At 40.9% G+C, this 18,795-nt stretch overlaps 1 long non-coding RNA gene across 1 annotated transcript; it reads right to left on the bottom strand.

Annotated features, from left to right (window-relative positions):
• Positions 1 to 4,806: 4,806 nt before the first annotated feature.
• On the bottom strand, positions 4,807 to 11,775 carry LOC123380317. The gene is made up of 2 exons (XR_006585882.1): positions 10,737 to 11,775; positions 4,807 to 7,557 (listed from the first exon to the last, which is right to left on the bottom strand). It is a non-coding gene; the product is annotated as an uncharacterized LOC123380317 (long non-coding RNA).
• Positions 11,776 to 18,795: the final 7,020 nt, after the last annotated feature.

The raw sequence follows: 18,795 nt of genomic DNA on the forward strand, positions 1-18,795 counted from the left end.
CTGAAGGGCCATGTCTTGTACCCCTTCTCCATCCGAGATACCCCATTGAGGAAGGTAAGTGTAGCAAGCTCACTTCCCTCTCTGGAGACCCTTGTTGTGACATGGGTTCCTGACATTTTGGGTTATTTCTATGGTCCAATACTTAGCCCTTGGGGTACCAGGTGACTGACAGAGAGTGTGTGTTTTTCCCTTATAGCAATCTTTGTGGAGGGAGGTGAAGGCGCTGAACACCCTTGACTCCCTAATTGTCATATAACAATCCTGGGGGCAAAGTGGATAAGTGGCAATTGTGAGGGTGAGAGAGGTTATCTTAATATGCAGGCAATTCTTGATAATCCTCCCATCCAGAGGAGGTATGTGAGACCCACCAAGCATGTTTTGTCCCATGTCCAGCTTGTTGGTGCAGTCTCTATCAGCCCAACAGTAAGAAGTAAGATCAGGGCTATGACACCAGTAAGGGGCAAGGGCTGGCAGAGCTGCATCCAAACCCCTGGGCTAGGTTCGCGTGTTGATTCCTCAGGCTTCTGCTGTGTGCAGGCCAGATAGCTTCTGGGGTGTGGTTAGAGCAGGGATGTAGGTCTCAGGGGTCCATTTCCCTTTTGAGGGTCAGTTTAAGTGGGTTGACTGGAGCTGGATCACTTCACCAAGTTGTGGGTTCTTCTGAGCTGACCTTCTTAACTCTGGAGTGAAGGACCCATGGGTTGATACCTGAAACTTTAAGGGCTGTAGGAGTTGTTAGAATAACAGTATGAGGCCCAGTCCACGGTAGTTTAAGAGGTTCCCTCTTCCAATCTTTGACCGACACAGAGTCTCCTGGCTGAAAGGGGTGAAAAGGAGTCCCTAAGGAAATTGGGCCCTCTCTATGGTGTATCTCTGTAACTTGTTTAGGACTGCCCCCAAAGTCTGGAGCTGTTTTCTTATTCCCTTGTCTCCAATCTGGTGTAGGTCTCCTGGGAGTTTTCCTAAAAATGAGGGGAGGGGTCACCCATATAATAACTCAAAAGGGGAGAATCCTAGTGCCCAGGCATGCATCGGGCATGCAGGAGGCCCAGCGGTAGTAAATCTGGCCATGGGAAATTAGTCTCTTGGTGGAACTTAGTCAGGGTTTCCTTGAGGGTGTGATTCATCCACTCTATTTTCCCTGAGCTCTGGGGTCGGTAAGCAGTGTGCAGTTTTCAGGTAATGTTGAAGGACTTTGTCAGGGTTTGTATGTCTGCCACAAATGCAGGTCAATTATCATTGTGTATGGTTAAGGGTAGACCAAACTGAGGCACAATCTCCCATAGAAGAGATTTGGCCACCTTGCAACTTTGTTCCACTCTGCTATGGAATGCTTTGACCCATCCTAAATATGTGCAGATTATTACAAAAAAGTACCTAAACCCTTTATTTGGTTGTAGGTTGGCAAAGTCCACCTCTAAGTCTTCAAAAGGGGTGGCTCCCATCCTTTGTGTGCGAGGGAGGGGCTGTAGGGCAGACTAAGCATTGTTTTTGGCACAGGTTACACATTGTTCACTGACAGGTCGCCATAATGCCGGCAGCTGGCTGATATAGTAGTACTTTTTGAGGAGGGCCTCTAGCGCAGTTTTCCCTAGGTGTGTGAGTTGGTGATATTCCTCCACTAGGTGTTTTCCCATAGATGACAGGACAAAGATGTGTCCATTTGGCATGACTCCAGAATTTGGCTGAGGAGAGTATATGGGTTTGGAACCACTGAGTGTAAGGAAACAGTTTGTTAATGGCCCTCAAATCCTGTACTGGTCAGTATCCTCCTCCTCACTTCTTGACTGGCAAGAGTGGGGTATTCCAAGCCGACTGGCACTCAACTAGAATACCTGCTTCTCTGACCTTGGTCAGGTGCTCTTATATACTCATTCTAGTCTCGAGTGGAAGGGGGTACTGCCTTTGTCTCTGAGGTTGGGCTCCAGGGATCAGGTCAACAATGATGCGGGCCCAACTCCAAGCTAGTCCAGGTGGGTTATCTTCAGCCCATACAGAGGGGAATGTAAGCCTGAATTCTGAGGGGCCACAGGGTAGGGCCTCGGCACAGAATAGTCTCTATTCTTCTTCCCTTGGCAGGGTAATCACCAAGACCAGGGTTTCCTTCTGCCTTGGGTTTAATTGGAGGCTAGTGTGCTCAGTGTGTTCAAAGGTTATCTGGGCCCCAAGTTTGAAGAGCAGATCCTGGCCCAGGAGAGGAATCAGACAGTCAGATAAGTAGAGGAAATCATGCCGGACCTTGGGACCCCCAAGTTCACATTGACGAGCTTGACAGAAGGGCTGTTGCATTGCCCATGTCCAAGTAGCCCCAAGTATGGTTGCCATCTTTTGGCTGTAGGGCACCACTGGGGAACTAACAATGGAGTATTCAGCCCCAGTGTCAACCATGAAAATTATTGTTTGGCCCCCTACCTTCATTTTGTCTGTGGGCTCATGTGGGCCAAGAGAGAAAGAGCCCGGTCGCCCTCAGTCCGATTCTATCCTGGCCAGACCAACAAAGTTCTCGCCTTAAGGATCCTCCCGATATTGGCTGGGTTTTGAGGTCCCTTCCAATTCAGACATTCATTCTTCCAGTGTCCTTTCTCTTTGCAGTATGCACATTGGTCCTTTGCTAAGGGGGCTCTGGGCTTCCCCCCTTTTAGTGGTTGGGGTCTTCCCATCTTTGCACCATCTGTTTCTTTTAGTGCTGCTGTGAGAAGGGTGGCCTTATTTTTTAGCCTTCTCTCCACTTCTCTTTTGGCTGCAAATTCTCTGTTCATGAAAACTATTGGCAACCTCTATCAGCTGAGTGATATTCATCCTGGCAAAGCGCTCCAACTTCTGCAGTTTTCTTCTGATATCTGGGGTAGCCTGTGCCACAAAAGAGGTATTTACCATTTATTGACTTTCTGGTGCCTCAGGGTCAAACGGGGTGTATACACGGTATGTTTCACATAATCTTTCATAGTAGTCTCCGGGAGACTCCCCAGGGTGCTGGGTGACTGATGATATTTTAGTCATGTTCATGGGCTTTTTGGCTCCAGCTCAGATTCCCTGAAAGAGGGCTTCCTGGTATCATCAGATGTGGGCTTGTCCTTCTTCTGTGGTGAAATCCCATGTTAGGCATTCTTCAGGTGCAGCAGCTTGAGCCCAGACAGCAGGGTCATTAATACCCAGAGGTGTGTGATCTTCTAGGTACTGTCGTGTTTCTCTCATTCTTCTTCTTTCTTCTGTATTAAACAGAGTATGGAGTAACTGTTGACAATCTTCCCAAGTTGGTTGGTGGGTCTGGAAGAGGGACTCCATCAAGTTGACTAATGCTTGTGGCTTTTCAGAGTATGGTGGAGTGTTATGTTTTCAATTGAGGAGGTCGGTTGTAGAGAAAGGTTGATAATACATCATGGAATGACTGGGCTGGACTGTTCCATCCTCATTATGTCTTTCAGGCTCTCTCATATCCCTTACAGGCATTTGGAGAGCGTTAGATCTGGGTCTGGGGCCCAGTCTGGCTGCTGGCCCCGGTGGGGGAGGGTTTTCTGGGTCTGAGAGGGGTGGGGAGATGGGCTCGGTGGCAACTGCTGCAGCAGTGGCTGTGGTGGCAGCAGAGAGACAGATGGGGGAGGAGTTTCAATCTCAGGGGCAGTGGGGAGGGAGCTTGAACAGTCATAAGGAGGCAGAAAGACAATATCTTCCTCCATGTCTCCTTTAAATATTAGAGGAGCAGTGCATCATTTCTTTGGCTTCCTATGGGAGCCTCCGGATGAAGTGGCAAAAACCTTTGCCTGGCTCTGTTTGCTAAGGATGAATCACACCCAAGGCAGGGGATTTTGGGCAATTTCAAGCCAGGAGTTGATGTATGGAAATTTATCATGGTGGCCTGTGTTCCCAGTGACTATTAGCCAAACCTGCTGCACTATTTGAGCATCTAATGCCCCTTTTGGGGGCCATCCTACATTGAATATGGGCCATTCTAGTTCACAAAAGTTCCTTAATTTCCGGGGTGTCATTTTCACCCCATAAGCACCTGAAAATCCCTTTTTAAAACATTTGAGCATGACATCTAAAATCATAGGTTTACTCTGTTCTGATCCCATTATTAATTTCTTTCTCATGTTTAGTGTCACAATGACAGACAAAGGGAGGGTATCCCCTTGGATGAGAGGACCAATCAGATACTCCACTGGTCCCGTTTCTGAGGGAAACTTTAGGTGAGGTTTGGCTGTTGTGGACTCAGCTTTGTGACTTGCAATCAGAGTCTGATCCGATACTGCCCTAGACCTTATACGCTCACCATGACACAGGAGAGCCCATTCAGATTCTGTAGACTTTTGGGGACCTTAAGAGTGCCTGCCTGTGAAGCCAGAAACTCGAACTCGACTGGCAAGCCGGCTGAGCTGTACATTCACATGCACACACACACCAGAGTCTATTACATTCCCTCCTGCAAAATTTTCTACCTGTGAGACTATTAAGTCCTCTGGGGATTGATTAGATCCCCCTTCCACCCTTTTGGGTAGGCTTGACTATTTTGAGGTCCCGACCTTACCGGTTCTGACATCGGGTCCAGGTCCTCACCTTCCAGGTCTCTTTGAGTCTGGTGGGAACAATGGAACAGGGCCGACCTGAGGTGACTGAGTAGGAGACTGCTGAAATTCAGGCAGGATGCGTCTTCTCCCTTGTGATCCCTTGCTCTGTCACTGCCTAGCCATTCTTCCAAACCAGTGGCAACAATGGGCCAGTGCGGTTGGGTTTCCCAGTCAGGGAACCAAATATGTTACGGAACCAGGATGGAACACTGGCAGAAAAACCAGGCAGCACTCAAAAATCTTGGTCAATCAGAGATTTATTTAACACTGGTGGGTTCAGAGGAGACTGTTTTTCCAAAGATCTGAGCTCCAAATGCAAGTGGGGAGGGTAATTTATAGCTGTCAGCTTCCCTATCTGTGGGGATTTTTGTGCATTCAGCAAACAAAGGAAGAAGAACACAGAGGAGGGGTCTCTAAGCTAGACACCAGAGTTTGTTTGCACCCCATCGGCCATCTTTGGCATACTTTATTCACCTATCCAACAGTAAAATGGGCACTTGAGGCATGGAGGTCACTATAATGAATATATAATTCACCATGTAACAAATACCTTGTCCTCTTTACAGAATACAGTAACTATACAGTAGCATGGCACTATGCAGGCATTTTAACATTACAGGCATTTAAAGATTGAAAGAACCAGAATGAGCCTCAGCAATACCAGAGTCAGAATCCAAATTTGTCCAACCTACTTTAAAAGGCAGTGTATGGGCAGGAAGCAGTTCCAGAGAAAAGACAAACAAACAAACAAACAAACAAACAAAAAACCCACAAAAATTGAAGATCTCATTTATAACTACAAGAGCAAAGCAAACTCCAGATAGTTGTGACTCATAGACATAGTTACACCTATGTTGTATAATGCTAATTTATAGAGAAAGACCTAATGGCATTTTTTCCATCATTAAAATTATCATCCAATATTTGAAATTCTCTAACAGAATGTGTCAGTCTGAAGAGAGAAAAAAAAACCTCACATTTTCCCACACTAACCTGAAATGAAGTCAAGTGATATATTCTTGATAGGTGAAATTTGTCTTTCAACAATGTCATTACAGCATGGTAAGATTAATAAATATATTTTCAACTTTTCAATCATTGTGTCAGAAGAAAATGGACACATGTCTAGGCAAGATAAAGAAGGCTGGAAGCTGATCTGATCACAGAAAATCAGAGGTTAATTCTGTATTCTCTTAAAATTATTTCCCAGAATTTGTTTTGTGACTTCTAATTAATAAGACAAATGTGAGGATATTTCTAGGGATTGAAAAAGAAATGCGTTACTGTTCATGCTTTTCCTCAGTTCCAACTCTGAGAACACAAGTGAAAATGCCATTTCTCTGTTGTAGGGATGATGTATTTCAAAATCTGGACTCCTTCCACAGTATTATTAAAGTTCTTTGAAGCGTTGCTACTAGGAAAAAAATGTCAAAGGAACTCATGTTATTTATTGTTTCTCAAATCCACTGCTATTTCAGGTTGTGCCTAAGCTAACCAGTTGGTTTTATCTTGGAAGCCACTGGCACAGTAGAGCACTATAACGTGTGTACATAAAAGGTATTAGTAGACTCAGGTAGTAAAAACTTGATTCCAAACTCCAGTGACTCTGAAAAGGAGACTCAGGATTTTAAAACAAGAACAGTTTATAAAGAAAAAAAGCAGATCCCCAAGTCATATTTTAGGGAGATGTTATACCAGCAGGTTTCATATTTCTTTAAAATTATTAAACCTACTGATGTCCAGTACTTCTTTTCTAAGGCCATAAGTGAGGAGGAGAACAGATAGGAAGGAGGTTACAAGTGTGAAGAGCAAAAATAATAATCATGGCTTACACTGAAGCTGAAGATAGAAAAATTTTACATGGATTGTCATTTAATCCTTACAAAAAAGTGTTTGAGGTAGGCAGCCTAAGCTGTCAGAGAATTACTTTAAGTCGGTCCTGATAAGAGCATGACTTTTCATGGTTGAAAAGTCAGATTCCCCTCTGCTTCTCTTTGAAATTGCCTGAATTCATTGAATCAAAGGGATGATAGCAACTTTCATGACCCACGGACTTCCTATAAATTTACACATGTTAAAGATGACTTAATAAGGAGTATAAATGCTAATTATTCATCTGGGTTTCTTAATTTCCAGATGAATTAACCTGAGGCTCAGATTACAGGGATTTACTAAAATCACAGGTCTCAGATGCCTCTCGCCCAGGCTACCTCCACTTTCCCACACACTATTACTTTATAATGTGGAGAAGGAAGCCATGGGCCATTTTTCCAGTTTCTAACAGCCCTCTTTACACACATGGCCCCTTTCATACAAAGAAGCTTTGGAATCTGTGTCAATACATTAGATTCACAGCACTGGATGTAATGCCCCAAGCTGCACATTGTACTACAAGAAATTTCCTCTAAAAATCACCACAATGCCTCCAAAGACTGATGTGAAAAACTTCCAAATTCTCCAAATCGTTAGATTTGAATGACCTAAAGATGCATGCACAAATTAAAAGAGATTCATAATTCACCATTAATTCCCAATACTGTATCTGTTCTTTTTTTAAATAATGAACTAATTCATTCATATTTAATGTCTGACATCTGATAAAGAAACGTGATGAAAAGAAGGTGAGCTTTAAGGAAAGATAAAAATACAGAAATGCCACATGGGCAGAGAAGAAAATAGAGAGAGGAGACTATGTAAGGTATAGATGATCACTTAGAAGATGCAGAGGGAGCCAAATAGAGGGACTCCAAGTTGGATCAATCCACCTGGAAGAGTCCCTCCTGACCTCTAAAGTCTGCTGAATTGAAGTCTGCCACTGATGACTGCATATGATGCCTCTCAGTGACATTCTCCCTTCTGGTCTCCATAACTCATTACTGCACAATCATGATGCAAGTTCTCTGGAACTAGGATGATGGCTTTCTGATCCATTAGTATTTCACCAAACTGCACACAAACACATTCTGCCTCTAATCATATGGGTAAGCAATGGCTGACAACAGAAAATGACAAAGATTCTGTTTAGCAGAAGCATTACAGTTCATTCTGCAAATGATTTACTGTCATTCAGTTACACAATTAGCTCTTGGTTTTCACTTCTTGGGTATTTGACTTTTTTTTTTTTTTTTTTGGATGGCAGGCATTAAGTGCACAGCCAAAACAGTGAAATTATCATGAAAGCTTTCACCTTTGGACCAAGGAATATCCTAAATTATTAAAAAACAGCACTTTCTTGAGGTACCTGGGTGGCTCAGTCTGCTGAGTGTCTGACTTTGGCTCAGGTCATGATCTCATGGCTTGTGAGTTCAAGCCCCATGTCAGGCTCTGTGCTGACAGCTCAGAGCCTGGGGCCTGCTTTGGATTCTGTGTCCCTCTCTCACTCTGCCCCTCCCTGGCTCATGCTCTTTCTCCCTCTTAAGAATAAATAAAACATTAAAAAAATAAGTAAAAATGAAAATAGCACTTTCTTATCAAAGCCCCATAAAAAATTAGAAACTTCAGACAACATGGAATTATTCATCAACAAGAAAGAACACCTATTATGGGGAAAATAGTGAGTAACAGGTCAAATTTATCAAGAGAATCCTAATTTCTAACCTTGGTTTTCTTCTTTCCATGTGTTAAGAAAATACAAATTTGGGATATGGAAACAGAGTAACTCAAAAATGTTATTCACTTGGTTAAGACTCCATGCCATAAAGTTACTGACCACAGTTCCAAATGGGCCAAAAGGACTTCCCAAATGTCCCCTTCTTGCAAACCCAGGTGAATAAGCAGAAATGTAAGCCTAAGGATGAGAGGATTGCTGTCCTATTCTAAGTAAAAATCCTGCCTCTTGCTTTATTTTTAAGCTGTCACTGCCATGTTTAAGTTATAATGGCATTTCATTCATAAGCACATTTTCCTATTATCGGAACTGGCAGGGGGCCTTGACATGTGAATCATCATTTCATTATGTCTATTCCTCACACTGGTATGCAAATTAAACAGAAATACAAGCCAGATGAAATAGAGGGGGGAAATCTGAAGCAATAACTATAAATTGAATTAATTTTTCTAAAATCTACAAAATATATGAAGCAATTAACATTGGTAATAACATATTCTACTTCAGGCACATTTTCCAAAATATTAACTTCAATTTTAAAGGCCAACACTGCTCACACCCTTCTAGCCAAACACTTCACTTCTGTAAAACAGAACTGACAGTTTTAATATTCTCTAAATTAAAAGGACAGAATAATTCCAATTTTAAGTCAACTAAAAATATAGACAAAAACATACACTAAACAACTTCCCTCTTTTGCAAAGACCTTCAAGAAAGGGTAGCAATCATTGAACATATAAATACATATAATATATATGTAAGAAATATTATTTAAAACACCATGTGTAATCAAACGAAATAATAACAATTCATTCAGACTAAAATATCCAAGCATGCCAAGTTAGATTTTTCAGGTTTATACTTAGATGCTTTCGAATCGCTGAATCTAAATGTTGAAAACAACATTGGATCAGTTTTCTAAATCACGGGATCCAGTCATCCTGAATACATGGTTTTGTTCCTTATCTCTCAAGTATTTTGTTTAAAATGTTTCCATTGAATTTCAAAATTATAAAAAGCAGTTCTAAAATGAATGCTGCAGAAGATCCTCAAAAATGTCTTTGGCTCTGCTTTCAGGGGGCTAGTCCCTTATTTATTTCTCATGGCAGGCACACCACAATACAAATACATGAGTACTCATTCACTAAGGTTTTTTTTTTTTTAATGTTTATTTATTTTTGAGAGACAGAGAGACAGAGTGCGAGTGGGGGAGGGGCAGAGAGGGAGGGAGACATAGAATCTGAAGCAGACTCCAGGCTCTGAGCTGTCAGCACAGAGCCCAACGCAGGGCTTGAACTCATGAACCACGAGATCATGACCTAAGTGAAGTCAGATGCTTAATTGACTGAGTGACCCAGGTGCCCCTAATTCACTGAGTTTTTAATCATCTCTGTAACTCATCTTTCCTTTAGCCCACAGCAGCCTGTTCATTTCCAAAAGTCAACAGCTTTCCCTAAAATGCTTGCGAACAAGCTGAATCACGTGAAGAACTTCACTTTACTTTAAAAAATTTTTTTTAACATTTATTTTTGAGAGACAGAGACAAAGCACGAGAGAGGAAGGGGCAGAGAGTGAGGGGGACACAGAATCTCAAGCAGGCTATAGGATCTGAGCTGTCAACACAGAGCCCCACATGGGACTTGAACCAGGAGATCGTGACCTGAGCCAAAGTTGGATGCTTAACCAACTGAGCCACCCAGGAGCCCCATACTTTTCTGGTCACAAAATACCAAAAAGCTCTACTGAAAGTTGATACACACAAAGGTCTACTGCAGAAGAGTATCATTTATATCATTTATTTTTGTATTTAAAATAATAATGACTAATTTTTCTTCACATTTCTACTTAAATTTGACTTCCCCTAAAAAAAATAGCTTTACCCATCTTTTCATTTGTTAATAACCAAGATTTTCCAAACAGGGATTCAAAGAAATTGATAATTCCTAGTGTTGACACTGTTCTCCAAGCAGTGAGCCTGTTCTAAAGGAATGAGTCCCTGTGTCAATGCTACAATCTATTGAGAAAAGCACTTGTGAGATAGCCACTTAATTTCCAACTCTTAGAAAATCCATTATTCTGCACACTGAGACAAAAATAGGATGCAACCAAGACGTTCCTAGATGATGACATTTAGAACAGAGCATATTCAAAGTGGAGCTAGCTTTCCACCCATAGTTATTTAAGGAGAAGGTGAGCAGGCCCCACACTGTTGGAATCCATCTTTCCATTTCTCTCCTGTTTGCCTTCAATTGGTGGAAATATTCATGGCTTTACAGGATCAGGTTCTTGGTGAGTCCTATCATTTTTGTAATTACTGTGGCTGGTATTAGTAAGTGTCTTCCTTTTATATGCTGAAATAAACTAATGGAAGAGGCAGACCCTATGCAAAATGGCTGGGAGTAAGGCCAAATCTTTTTCCATACATTCAGGGACCAGTAATTTTCTAAATGGCACTTTAAGCTCTGTAGCCTCAATAATTACAACTACCGCCAGCATGTAATTTACAGAAATAATTATGCACTCTTCCAGTCCCCATCACCCATCTCAAGCCCATGGCCACTCACCTTGTCTTTATTTTCAGTGCCAGAAGCCTCAGGCTTGGTCCTGATCACAAACCGGGTGGACAGTCACAACAGGATCCTCTCAAAGGCGGCACTGACCTTTGGAGAAACGATCTCGAAGCAGTCCTCTTAGCATTTTGTGGCTGTTGCGCCACAGCTATTTCCACAGGCCTTCCCCCAGCTGTAGGACGGGCATGTGGATGTCAAATATCAATTGGAAAGGGAAGGTACTGCAGAAGGTACTGATGCTGATTCTGAGGTCCGCAGGGACTTGGGAGACTCCCCGGGGAAGGTTCTTCCTGGTGTTAGTATTGTCACATTCTTTGATGAGGAAGGTAAGACAGCTAAAATTGCCTGGGTTCTATCAGAGCACAGTTTCTCATTGGCCACCTGCTCCATGGCCACATCAAGCTGGTAGATCTTCTTTCCTGCAGCCTTGATCATGCCCAGCATTGCAAAGCCCACAACGTGGTGAGGACGGAAGTAGTGAAGCAGAAGGGTGCCCTCCAGGAGCTCCTTGCAAAGGAACGATGGGGACACCAGCATGGCCTGTTTCCCAAAAGAAGTTCTGATGTGTTCCAACAAAGCATCAAAGCCATTAAAAAAGTCCTGCAATGTGCCACCTATGGCTCAAAGGACTCTCTCATTCTCATCAAAGAATATATTAAAGAACTCCTCACCAAATCTTTCTTGAACTTCCTCAAACTTCAAACCCAGAGGTAAATGGGAAGCAAATGTTAGTCAAGTGCAATAAAATAATTGAATTTATAGCTTTTTAAAAAATGCTCATCAAATGAGATAACTAGTGAGTGAAACTAGAGAGATATTTCCCTTGGGCCCAGAGATTCTCAGAGAGATTAATTCATTTTGAATTAGAGAAAGAAAATTTCAGTTCACCTTCTGGGGGCTTCTAAGATGTTGATGAGCATAAGCTTCCTTTAACTTTATGTTTTTTTGTTTTTGTTTTTGTTTTTAAGTAGACTTTTTTTAGAGAAGTTTGAGACTCACAGCAAAAGTGAGCACAAAGTACAGATATTTTCATTAGAACACTCTTCCCACAAATACACAACCTCCCCCTTCACACACACACACACACACACACACACACACACACACACACACATACACACAATCAGTCATGCACTACAGTGGTACATCTGTTACAATGAATTACAATGATACAACACCATCACTCAGAGTTGGTAGTTTACAGTAAGGTTCACTCTTGGTGTTGTAAGTCCTTGGGCTTGGACAAATGTGTAAGGATACGTGTCCACCATTACAGCATCACACAGAGTAGTTTTGCTGCTCTAGAAATCCTGTGCTCTGCCTGTTCATGCCTCCCACCTTACCTCAGCCTCCTGTAGCACAAACTTTCTAAATGCTGCTAATTTAGCTGCCCAATTTTCTTTTCAATACCCTACTCCATTTGCTACAATTAGCACAAACAAGATCTTTTTCTTAATGGTTTCCCTCATAGGTAAAGAAACTTTCTAGAAGCAGCTATCAAGTTGTTTCTCTATCGGGCCCATCCACTATTACTATCTGACTTATCAAAATTCTTCTGTTAAGTGGGAAATGTCAACCAGAGAGGAAATTTATGGTACTTGAGCAGAGAAAGGTATCGAATTATCTAGTGTCAACAGAAGGAATGAAGCTAGAATCCAGGGAGAGAGGGACAAAACAAGAAACTAAAATGGCAGAATGGTGGACTGATTTGCATTATTTGACCCACAAAACTGAGAGTAACCAAGAGTCTGGAATCTCACCGAAAGGGTTAAAAGTCTTTGTCTTCCTGGTCTACATTCACTCCCTTGACATGGCAAAAGGAACTCTATCTTACAGTAATGGAGGTATAATAAAAAGTAAGTACATACACACACACATACACACAACACATTATGTAGAAACTAGAACCAGTCACACGTGATCTAGTTAGATCCACCATTAAGGACAATCTGAGGGAAAATATGGAGGGAATTTACGGTCCATACAGGAAGGAAACAACACCTGTGTATGAGCTGAGTGTGTACACTAAAGGAAACTTCTATACAGAGTCAGTCTGTTGCTTCTCCTTTGACTTTGGCTGAAATCAACACATGTAAGTTCATATATTCATATTTTCTTGCCCCGTCTACTCCATCTCATAAGGAGGTCCTGAAGATAAGGCCTGACTGGGAAAGAAACAGAAGGCCACTCTGCCAATGTCCTGTCCAAGGGCAGAGCCATCTGGGCTGTCTATGGCTCACTTTGCTATCTATTCCTACCTTTATTATTCCCTAAGGGTTCTCCCCATGCAGAAATCAGGGAACAAAGCAGAGTCAACACTACTATTTGAAAAACACAGCCAAAATACATCAAATATTTTTTGAGACAGCACTAGAGAGTATAAATTTTGTAATAGCCAAGTGAAGAAGTCAGCTGGACAAAAAAAGTTCTTAAAATCAACGTGAAATGAAAAAAAAAAGTAGAAAACCTAAGAGAAAAAGAGTCCTTTTATTAAGAAGAATTTCATATTAATTTTACTTTCATAGGTTTGACATTCAAGTCAAGCTGACAAAGTCACCTATCAAGATAAAAACATGAGCGCACATCTTACATGGTCATGGTACAAGATTGCCCTTCAACGTAGGCTGCAACCACAAGCAGTAAGACCAGCTCAACTGATGATAATAGCATTTATCTGTCCAGTTCTCCAGTGTGGAAAAAAAAAGGTGGACGACACTCACTGCAATTTGGTTCCTGTCCCAATGGCTCTACTGAAACTACTTTTCCTATTGCTTAAAGCAATACATACTGTTTCATCCCTACCTTAGTTAACCTGGTTTGTTGTTTTTAATTTGACTGTACTGATCATCTCATTCTCCTAAATCTCCCTTCTCTTGGCTTCCAAAAATATACCCTGTTGGTTTGATTACTGACTGTCTGAAGACTCCTTCCCTAAAATGTATTCCTAGACCAAATCCTTATATCACCATCGATACATAACTAAAAAGTCCTAATACAAATTAAATGTATATCCCTTCAAAGACAATGTTCTTGGTTGTTATTAAATTTTTCAATTACAAAATTCTAATTAAAACTAAATTCAAAATAAATAAAAATTCCTATAAGCTGATTATACTCCCTGAACTACAAAATTCCAGGGGTCACTAAAACATCCCATGAATTGCTTCTATATTTTGAAGAGTTTTATCTTAAAAGGACACAGAGTCTTTATGCACAAAAAAGAAAAAAAGAATTCTTCTAACTTGCTTTTTTTTTATAACATTGAAAATGCCCTCAGAGTTATTAAGAACAGAGATTAAACATAATATAATAAGCTTATGTTCTATTTTCATTGCCAGAATCCCAAAAAATAATCCAGAAAACAATTCACCAGGAGCACAAAATAAAAACTACTCTGTGAGTACAGCATTCTATCCACTAGGAATCCCTGCTGTCTTACAAAGCACTTCTGTACTTAAGGGTAAAGAAGAGTTGTTAATTCTCAAGCAAAGACACCGAGGTCTGCCAGGATGCTAGAGTGACTTATACCAATAAAGAAAAGCTAGAATATTTTGACTATTACACCCAAATACTATACATGGTAATTCTATAAAATCACAGTACTCAGTTAACTAATAAAGATCTTTGGGGGGTGCCTGGGTAGCACAGCCAGTTAAGTGTCTGACTCCTGATTCTGGCTCAGGTCATCGTCTCATGGTTTGTGGGTTCCAGCCCAGGACCAGGCTCTGTGCTGACATTACAGAGCCTGCTTGGGATTTTCTCTTTCTCTCATTCTCTCTATGACCCTCCCCCACTCAATCTCAATCTCTGTCTCAAAATAAACATTAAAAAAATTTTGTTCTCACAATTATTAAACTGTACAGTATCATAAAAGACAAGAAAGTTCTTCAAGTTGTAAACATGTAAACTTTGGGAAAGATCACTTAACTTTTACAAATAGTTTCATTTTAAGCCTCATCTCAGAATTCAGAAAGCACAGAGAAAGTAGTTCAGCTCAGACAAGTGGTACAGTTCTCACTTCCAATATCCCACTTATGAGGATGCAAATCCCCTACTTACAGCAAATCACATGAAACATATAGACCATGCTCATGTGTTCATGTCAGAAGATGCTATGACAGTTTGACCTTTGGGTCTATAAGAATAAGTTCCTCTAGAGGCAAAACTTAAAATAAATCTGCTTTCATTAACAAGTTAAAATTTTAAATTATTGTTGGGGCACCTGGGTGGCTCAATTGGTTAAGCGTCCAACTTTAGCTCAGGTCATGATCTCATGGTTTGTGAGTTCGAGCCCCAAATCGGGTTCTATGCAGACAGCTCAGAGCCTGGAGCCTGCTTCAGATTCTGCGTCTCCCTCTCTCTCTCTGCCCTTCCCCTTCTCACACTCTGTCTCTCTCTCTCTCTCTCAAAAATGAATAAAACTTAAAAAAAAATTGTTACTGTTAATTCACTTCTTTAGAAAAATGAGTAGCCTAAATGTGACATCCTTTATCTCAAAGTGTAATAACCTATCCATTGATGACATGAATCTTTGTCCTTCATTTGCTATCCATCTGACTTGACATCGTGCACCTCTTAAGGACAAAGACATGAGCTCATTTATCTCTGCACATCCATCACTAGTGTAATGCCTGGCACATGGACACAAAGATTTCATTCATAGAAACTAAGCTTTCAGGGTGCCTGGGTGGCTCAGCCACTTAAGCATCCAAATCTTGATTTTGGCTCAGGTCATGATCTAACAGTTCCTAGGTTCGAGCCCCACATCAGGCTGCCAGCACAGAGTGTACTTGGGTATCTCTCTCCTTCTGTCTCTCTGCCCCTTCCCCACTCATGTTCTCTCTCTCTCTCTCTCTCTCTCTCTCTCTCTCTCTCTCTCAAAATAGATAAAAACTTTAAAAAATCTAAGCTGGGGCACCTGGTTGGTCAGTTGTTTAAGCGTTCAACTTTAGCTCAGGTCATGATCTCACAGTATGTGAGTTTAAGCCTTGCATCGGGTTCTGTGCTGACAGCTCAGAACCTGGAGGCTGCTTGGGATTCTGTGTCTCCCTTTCTCTGCCCCTCCCCCACTCACATTCTGCCTCTCTCAAATGAATAAAAGCATTAAAAATAAATAAATAAAAGTTTAAAAGAAAACTAAGCTTTCATCTAAATATTTGTTTGGTAAATATAATCAAGCTTTTAAAGCTACACTTGTGCCAGGGCACCTGGGTGGCTCCATCAGTTAAGTATCCAACTTCAGCTCAGGTCACCATCTCCTGGTTTGTGACTTTGAGGCCCACATTGGGGCTCTCTGCTCTCAACATGGAGCCTGCTTCAGATCCTCTCTCTCCCTCTCTCTCTCTCCCCCTCTCAAAAATAAACATATAAAAAATAAAATATTAAATAACTTTTAAAAAGTACCTTTAAAACCAAAGTTGTGCCACATTTAAGGGTACCTAGACACCTAGACACATTCTTTTCTGGTATGAGCCTCTAGGGATAATTAAGTCACAGTGTGATTAGGCTGTGACAGAGGCAAATGGGAATACTTATGGACAATGGAGAAAACAATGTATGACTCTCTCCTCCATAGGTTTTCCTGTTTGCCTCCATTAGAGCCTAACAGAGGCATGGGTTTGAGCCCCATGCCTGTGATAGTGTCTGAAGAAGAACTTGAATAAAAGTAGGTGTTCAAAAACCCAACAAGGAAGGCACAGTCACACTGACAGATGGACAGTAATGGAATACAGATGAATCAGAGAAGTGGGAGACCCCAGCATGGTCAGGGATGGGCAAACTGTAAGTGGATAGCATCTGGAGAATAGGAATGAGGAGGTGAGCTGTTAACTGATGGGCAACACAAAGGCTAGACTTTTGAGCACCAACACCAGAGTCAAAGATACCAGCCCAAGATGCTATAATGTCTTTAAAAGCCTACATTGACTGAACTAGAGAGGTCCCAGTGAGAATAATGTTAAACAATGTGCCAAATATTTTCATAGATGACTTTACACTTAAAAAAATTCTTATCAAGTAGATATTTTTAATTGTCTTCGTTTTACAGGTGAAAAATGTTAAGACATTTGCCCAAGTTCCACAACTATACGTAGCAAACGTAGGTCTCAAGGTGATACCACATCTTGTGAAATAAACACAGAGGAAAACATCTGTGTGAGGGAAGAAATGCACAGTCTTGACCACTGTTATTTAATCAATGCCTAGCATTCTGCCTGTCACTTAGGAGATGGTTAATAAGTATTAGCTGGATGGTCAATGAATTAATGTATCACTGAAGTCAACAGAAAGCAGTTATAAGGAGCAGTCAACAGCTATCAAATGTCACAGTGAAGTCAAGTAAAAGAAAGACAGAAAACTGTAAAATGGATTGGTCAGCACTTTGGGGACCTTTGACAGCAATTTTAGTGGAGGAGTGGGGCAGACTACTGGGTGTAAGGGATTAATTAAGGAGTGTGTGACAAGTAAAGAAACAAAAAGTTTTCAGCTGAATTAATATTATTGGAGAGCTAAAATTACTTACTTTATAAAACTGTAACAAATCTGACCACTATACTTGGAAAAGGAAATATTACCTGCGTTGAGAACCAAGTAATTAGAGACAGAGAGCACCAAATACACAGCATTGTACATTTGGGGTCCTGGATGCTCTAGGGGAAGATGTATCAATAAAAGAGTGCAATTAGTGTTTTTTTAGATCCAGAGACCATCCTTGTCACCCAGGAAGGGCACTGGTCTCCACTAACACAGGAAAACACCAAAGCAGCAAGTGTATCCTTACGTGGACCAAATATCAACTGAGGAGGTGGATACCTACCAGCTACTCACTTCTGTGAGCTGCAGATGCCCCATAATTATCTTTTAATTATTTAGGCTCCATCAAATTCACATTTAAGTAATGTAACTCAAGCACAACTATATCTCAAGTCCATACTGTAAAGAGATTCCGATATTTTAAGGAGATAATCATCCTCTTAGAGAAACCATTTTTACAGCTTTCCTTCCTCTGCTATAAATGACATATAATATTGTATACCTTTAAGGTGTACAAAGTATTCTTTTGATACATTTATATATTGCAAAACAATTACTCTCATAGTGTTAGCTAACACTTTCAATATGCCACATAATTTTGTGTGTGTGTGTGTGTATATATATATATATATATATATATACACACACACTATATATATATATTGTATATATATATATATTATATATATATAATATATATAATTTTTTTTTCTTTTTGCTAGTGAGAACATTTAAAATATACTCTCTGAACAACACCCAAGCATATAATACATCATTGTTAACAATGCTCACAAAGCTGTGCAATAGATCCCAAGAACATATTCATCTTCTAACTGGAAGTTTGTACCCTTTGACTAACATCTCCCCAATCCCCCACCTCCCAGACCCTGGGAATCATTCTGTGAATTTGGCATTTTTTAGATTCCACATAGAAGTGACAGCATATAGTATTTGTCCAGAAACAATACTTTTATCAGGAAGACCCTAAGGTTTTTGTCAGCTAGTTTGAAACCCAGATGACACTTTAATAAAAATATTATTCTAGTGTCTTGCCAATCTATAAAGAAATGACTGAAGTTGGTCTCGGCCTCCCAGGGGAGACTTACCGGTAAATACTATATGCATATGTCTAAATAATAACAAAGGAGAAAGGCTCAAAAGAAATGCCACTGGAAGCTGAAGGTATTATGCTGAGGGAAATAAATCAGTCAGAGAATGACAGATATCATAGGTTTTCACTCATATGTGGATCTTGAGAAATTGAACAGAAGACCATGGGGGAAGGGAAGGGGGAAAAATAGATACAAACAGAGAGGGAGGGAGGCAAACCACAAGAGACTATTAAATACAGAGAACAAACTAAGGGTGGATGGGGCGCAGGGGAGAGGGGGATTTGGGTGACGGGCATTGAGGAGGGCACTTGTTGGGAGGAACACTGGTGCTGTATGGAAGCCAAGTTGACAATAAATTATATTCATGAGAAAAAAAAAAAAGAAATGCCATTGCCTCAATTGTAATTTTA

Source organism: Felis catus, chromosome D1 (assembly GCF_018350175.1).
Source record: "Felis catus isolate Fca126 chromosome D1, F.catus_Fca126_mat1.0, whole genome shotgun sequence".
Lineage (NCBI taxonomy): Eukaryota > Metazoa > Chordata > Mammalia > Carnivora > Felidae > Felis > Felis catus.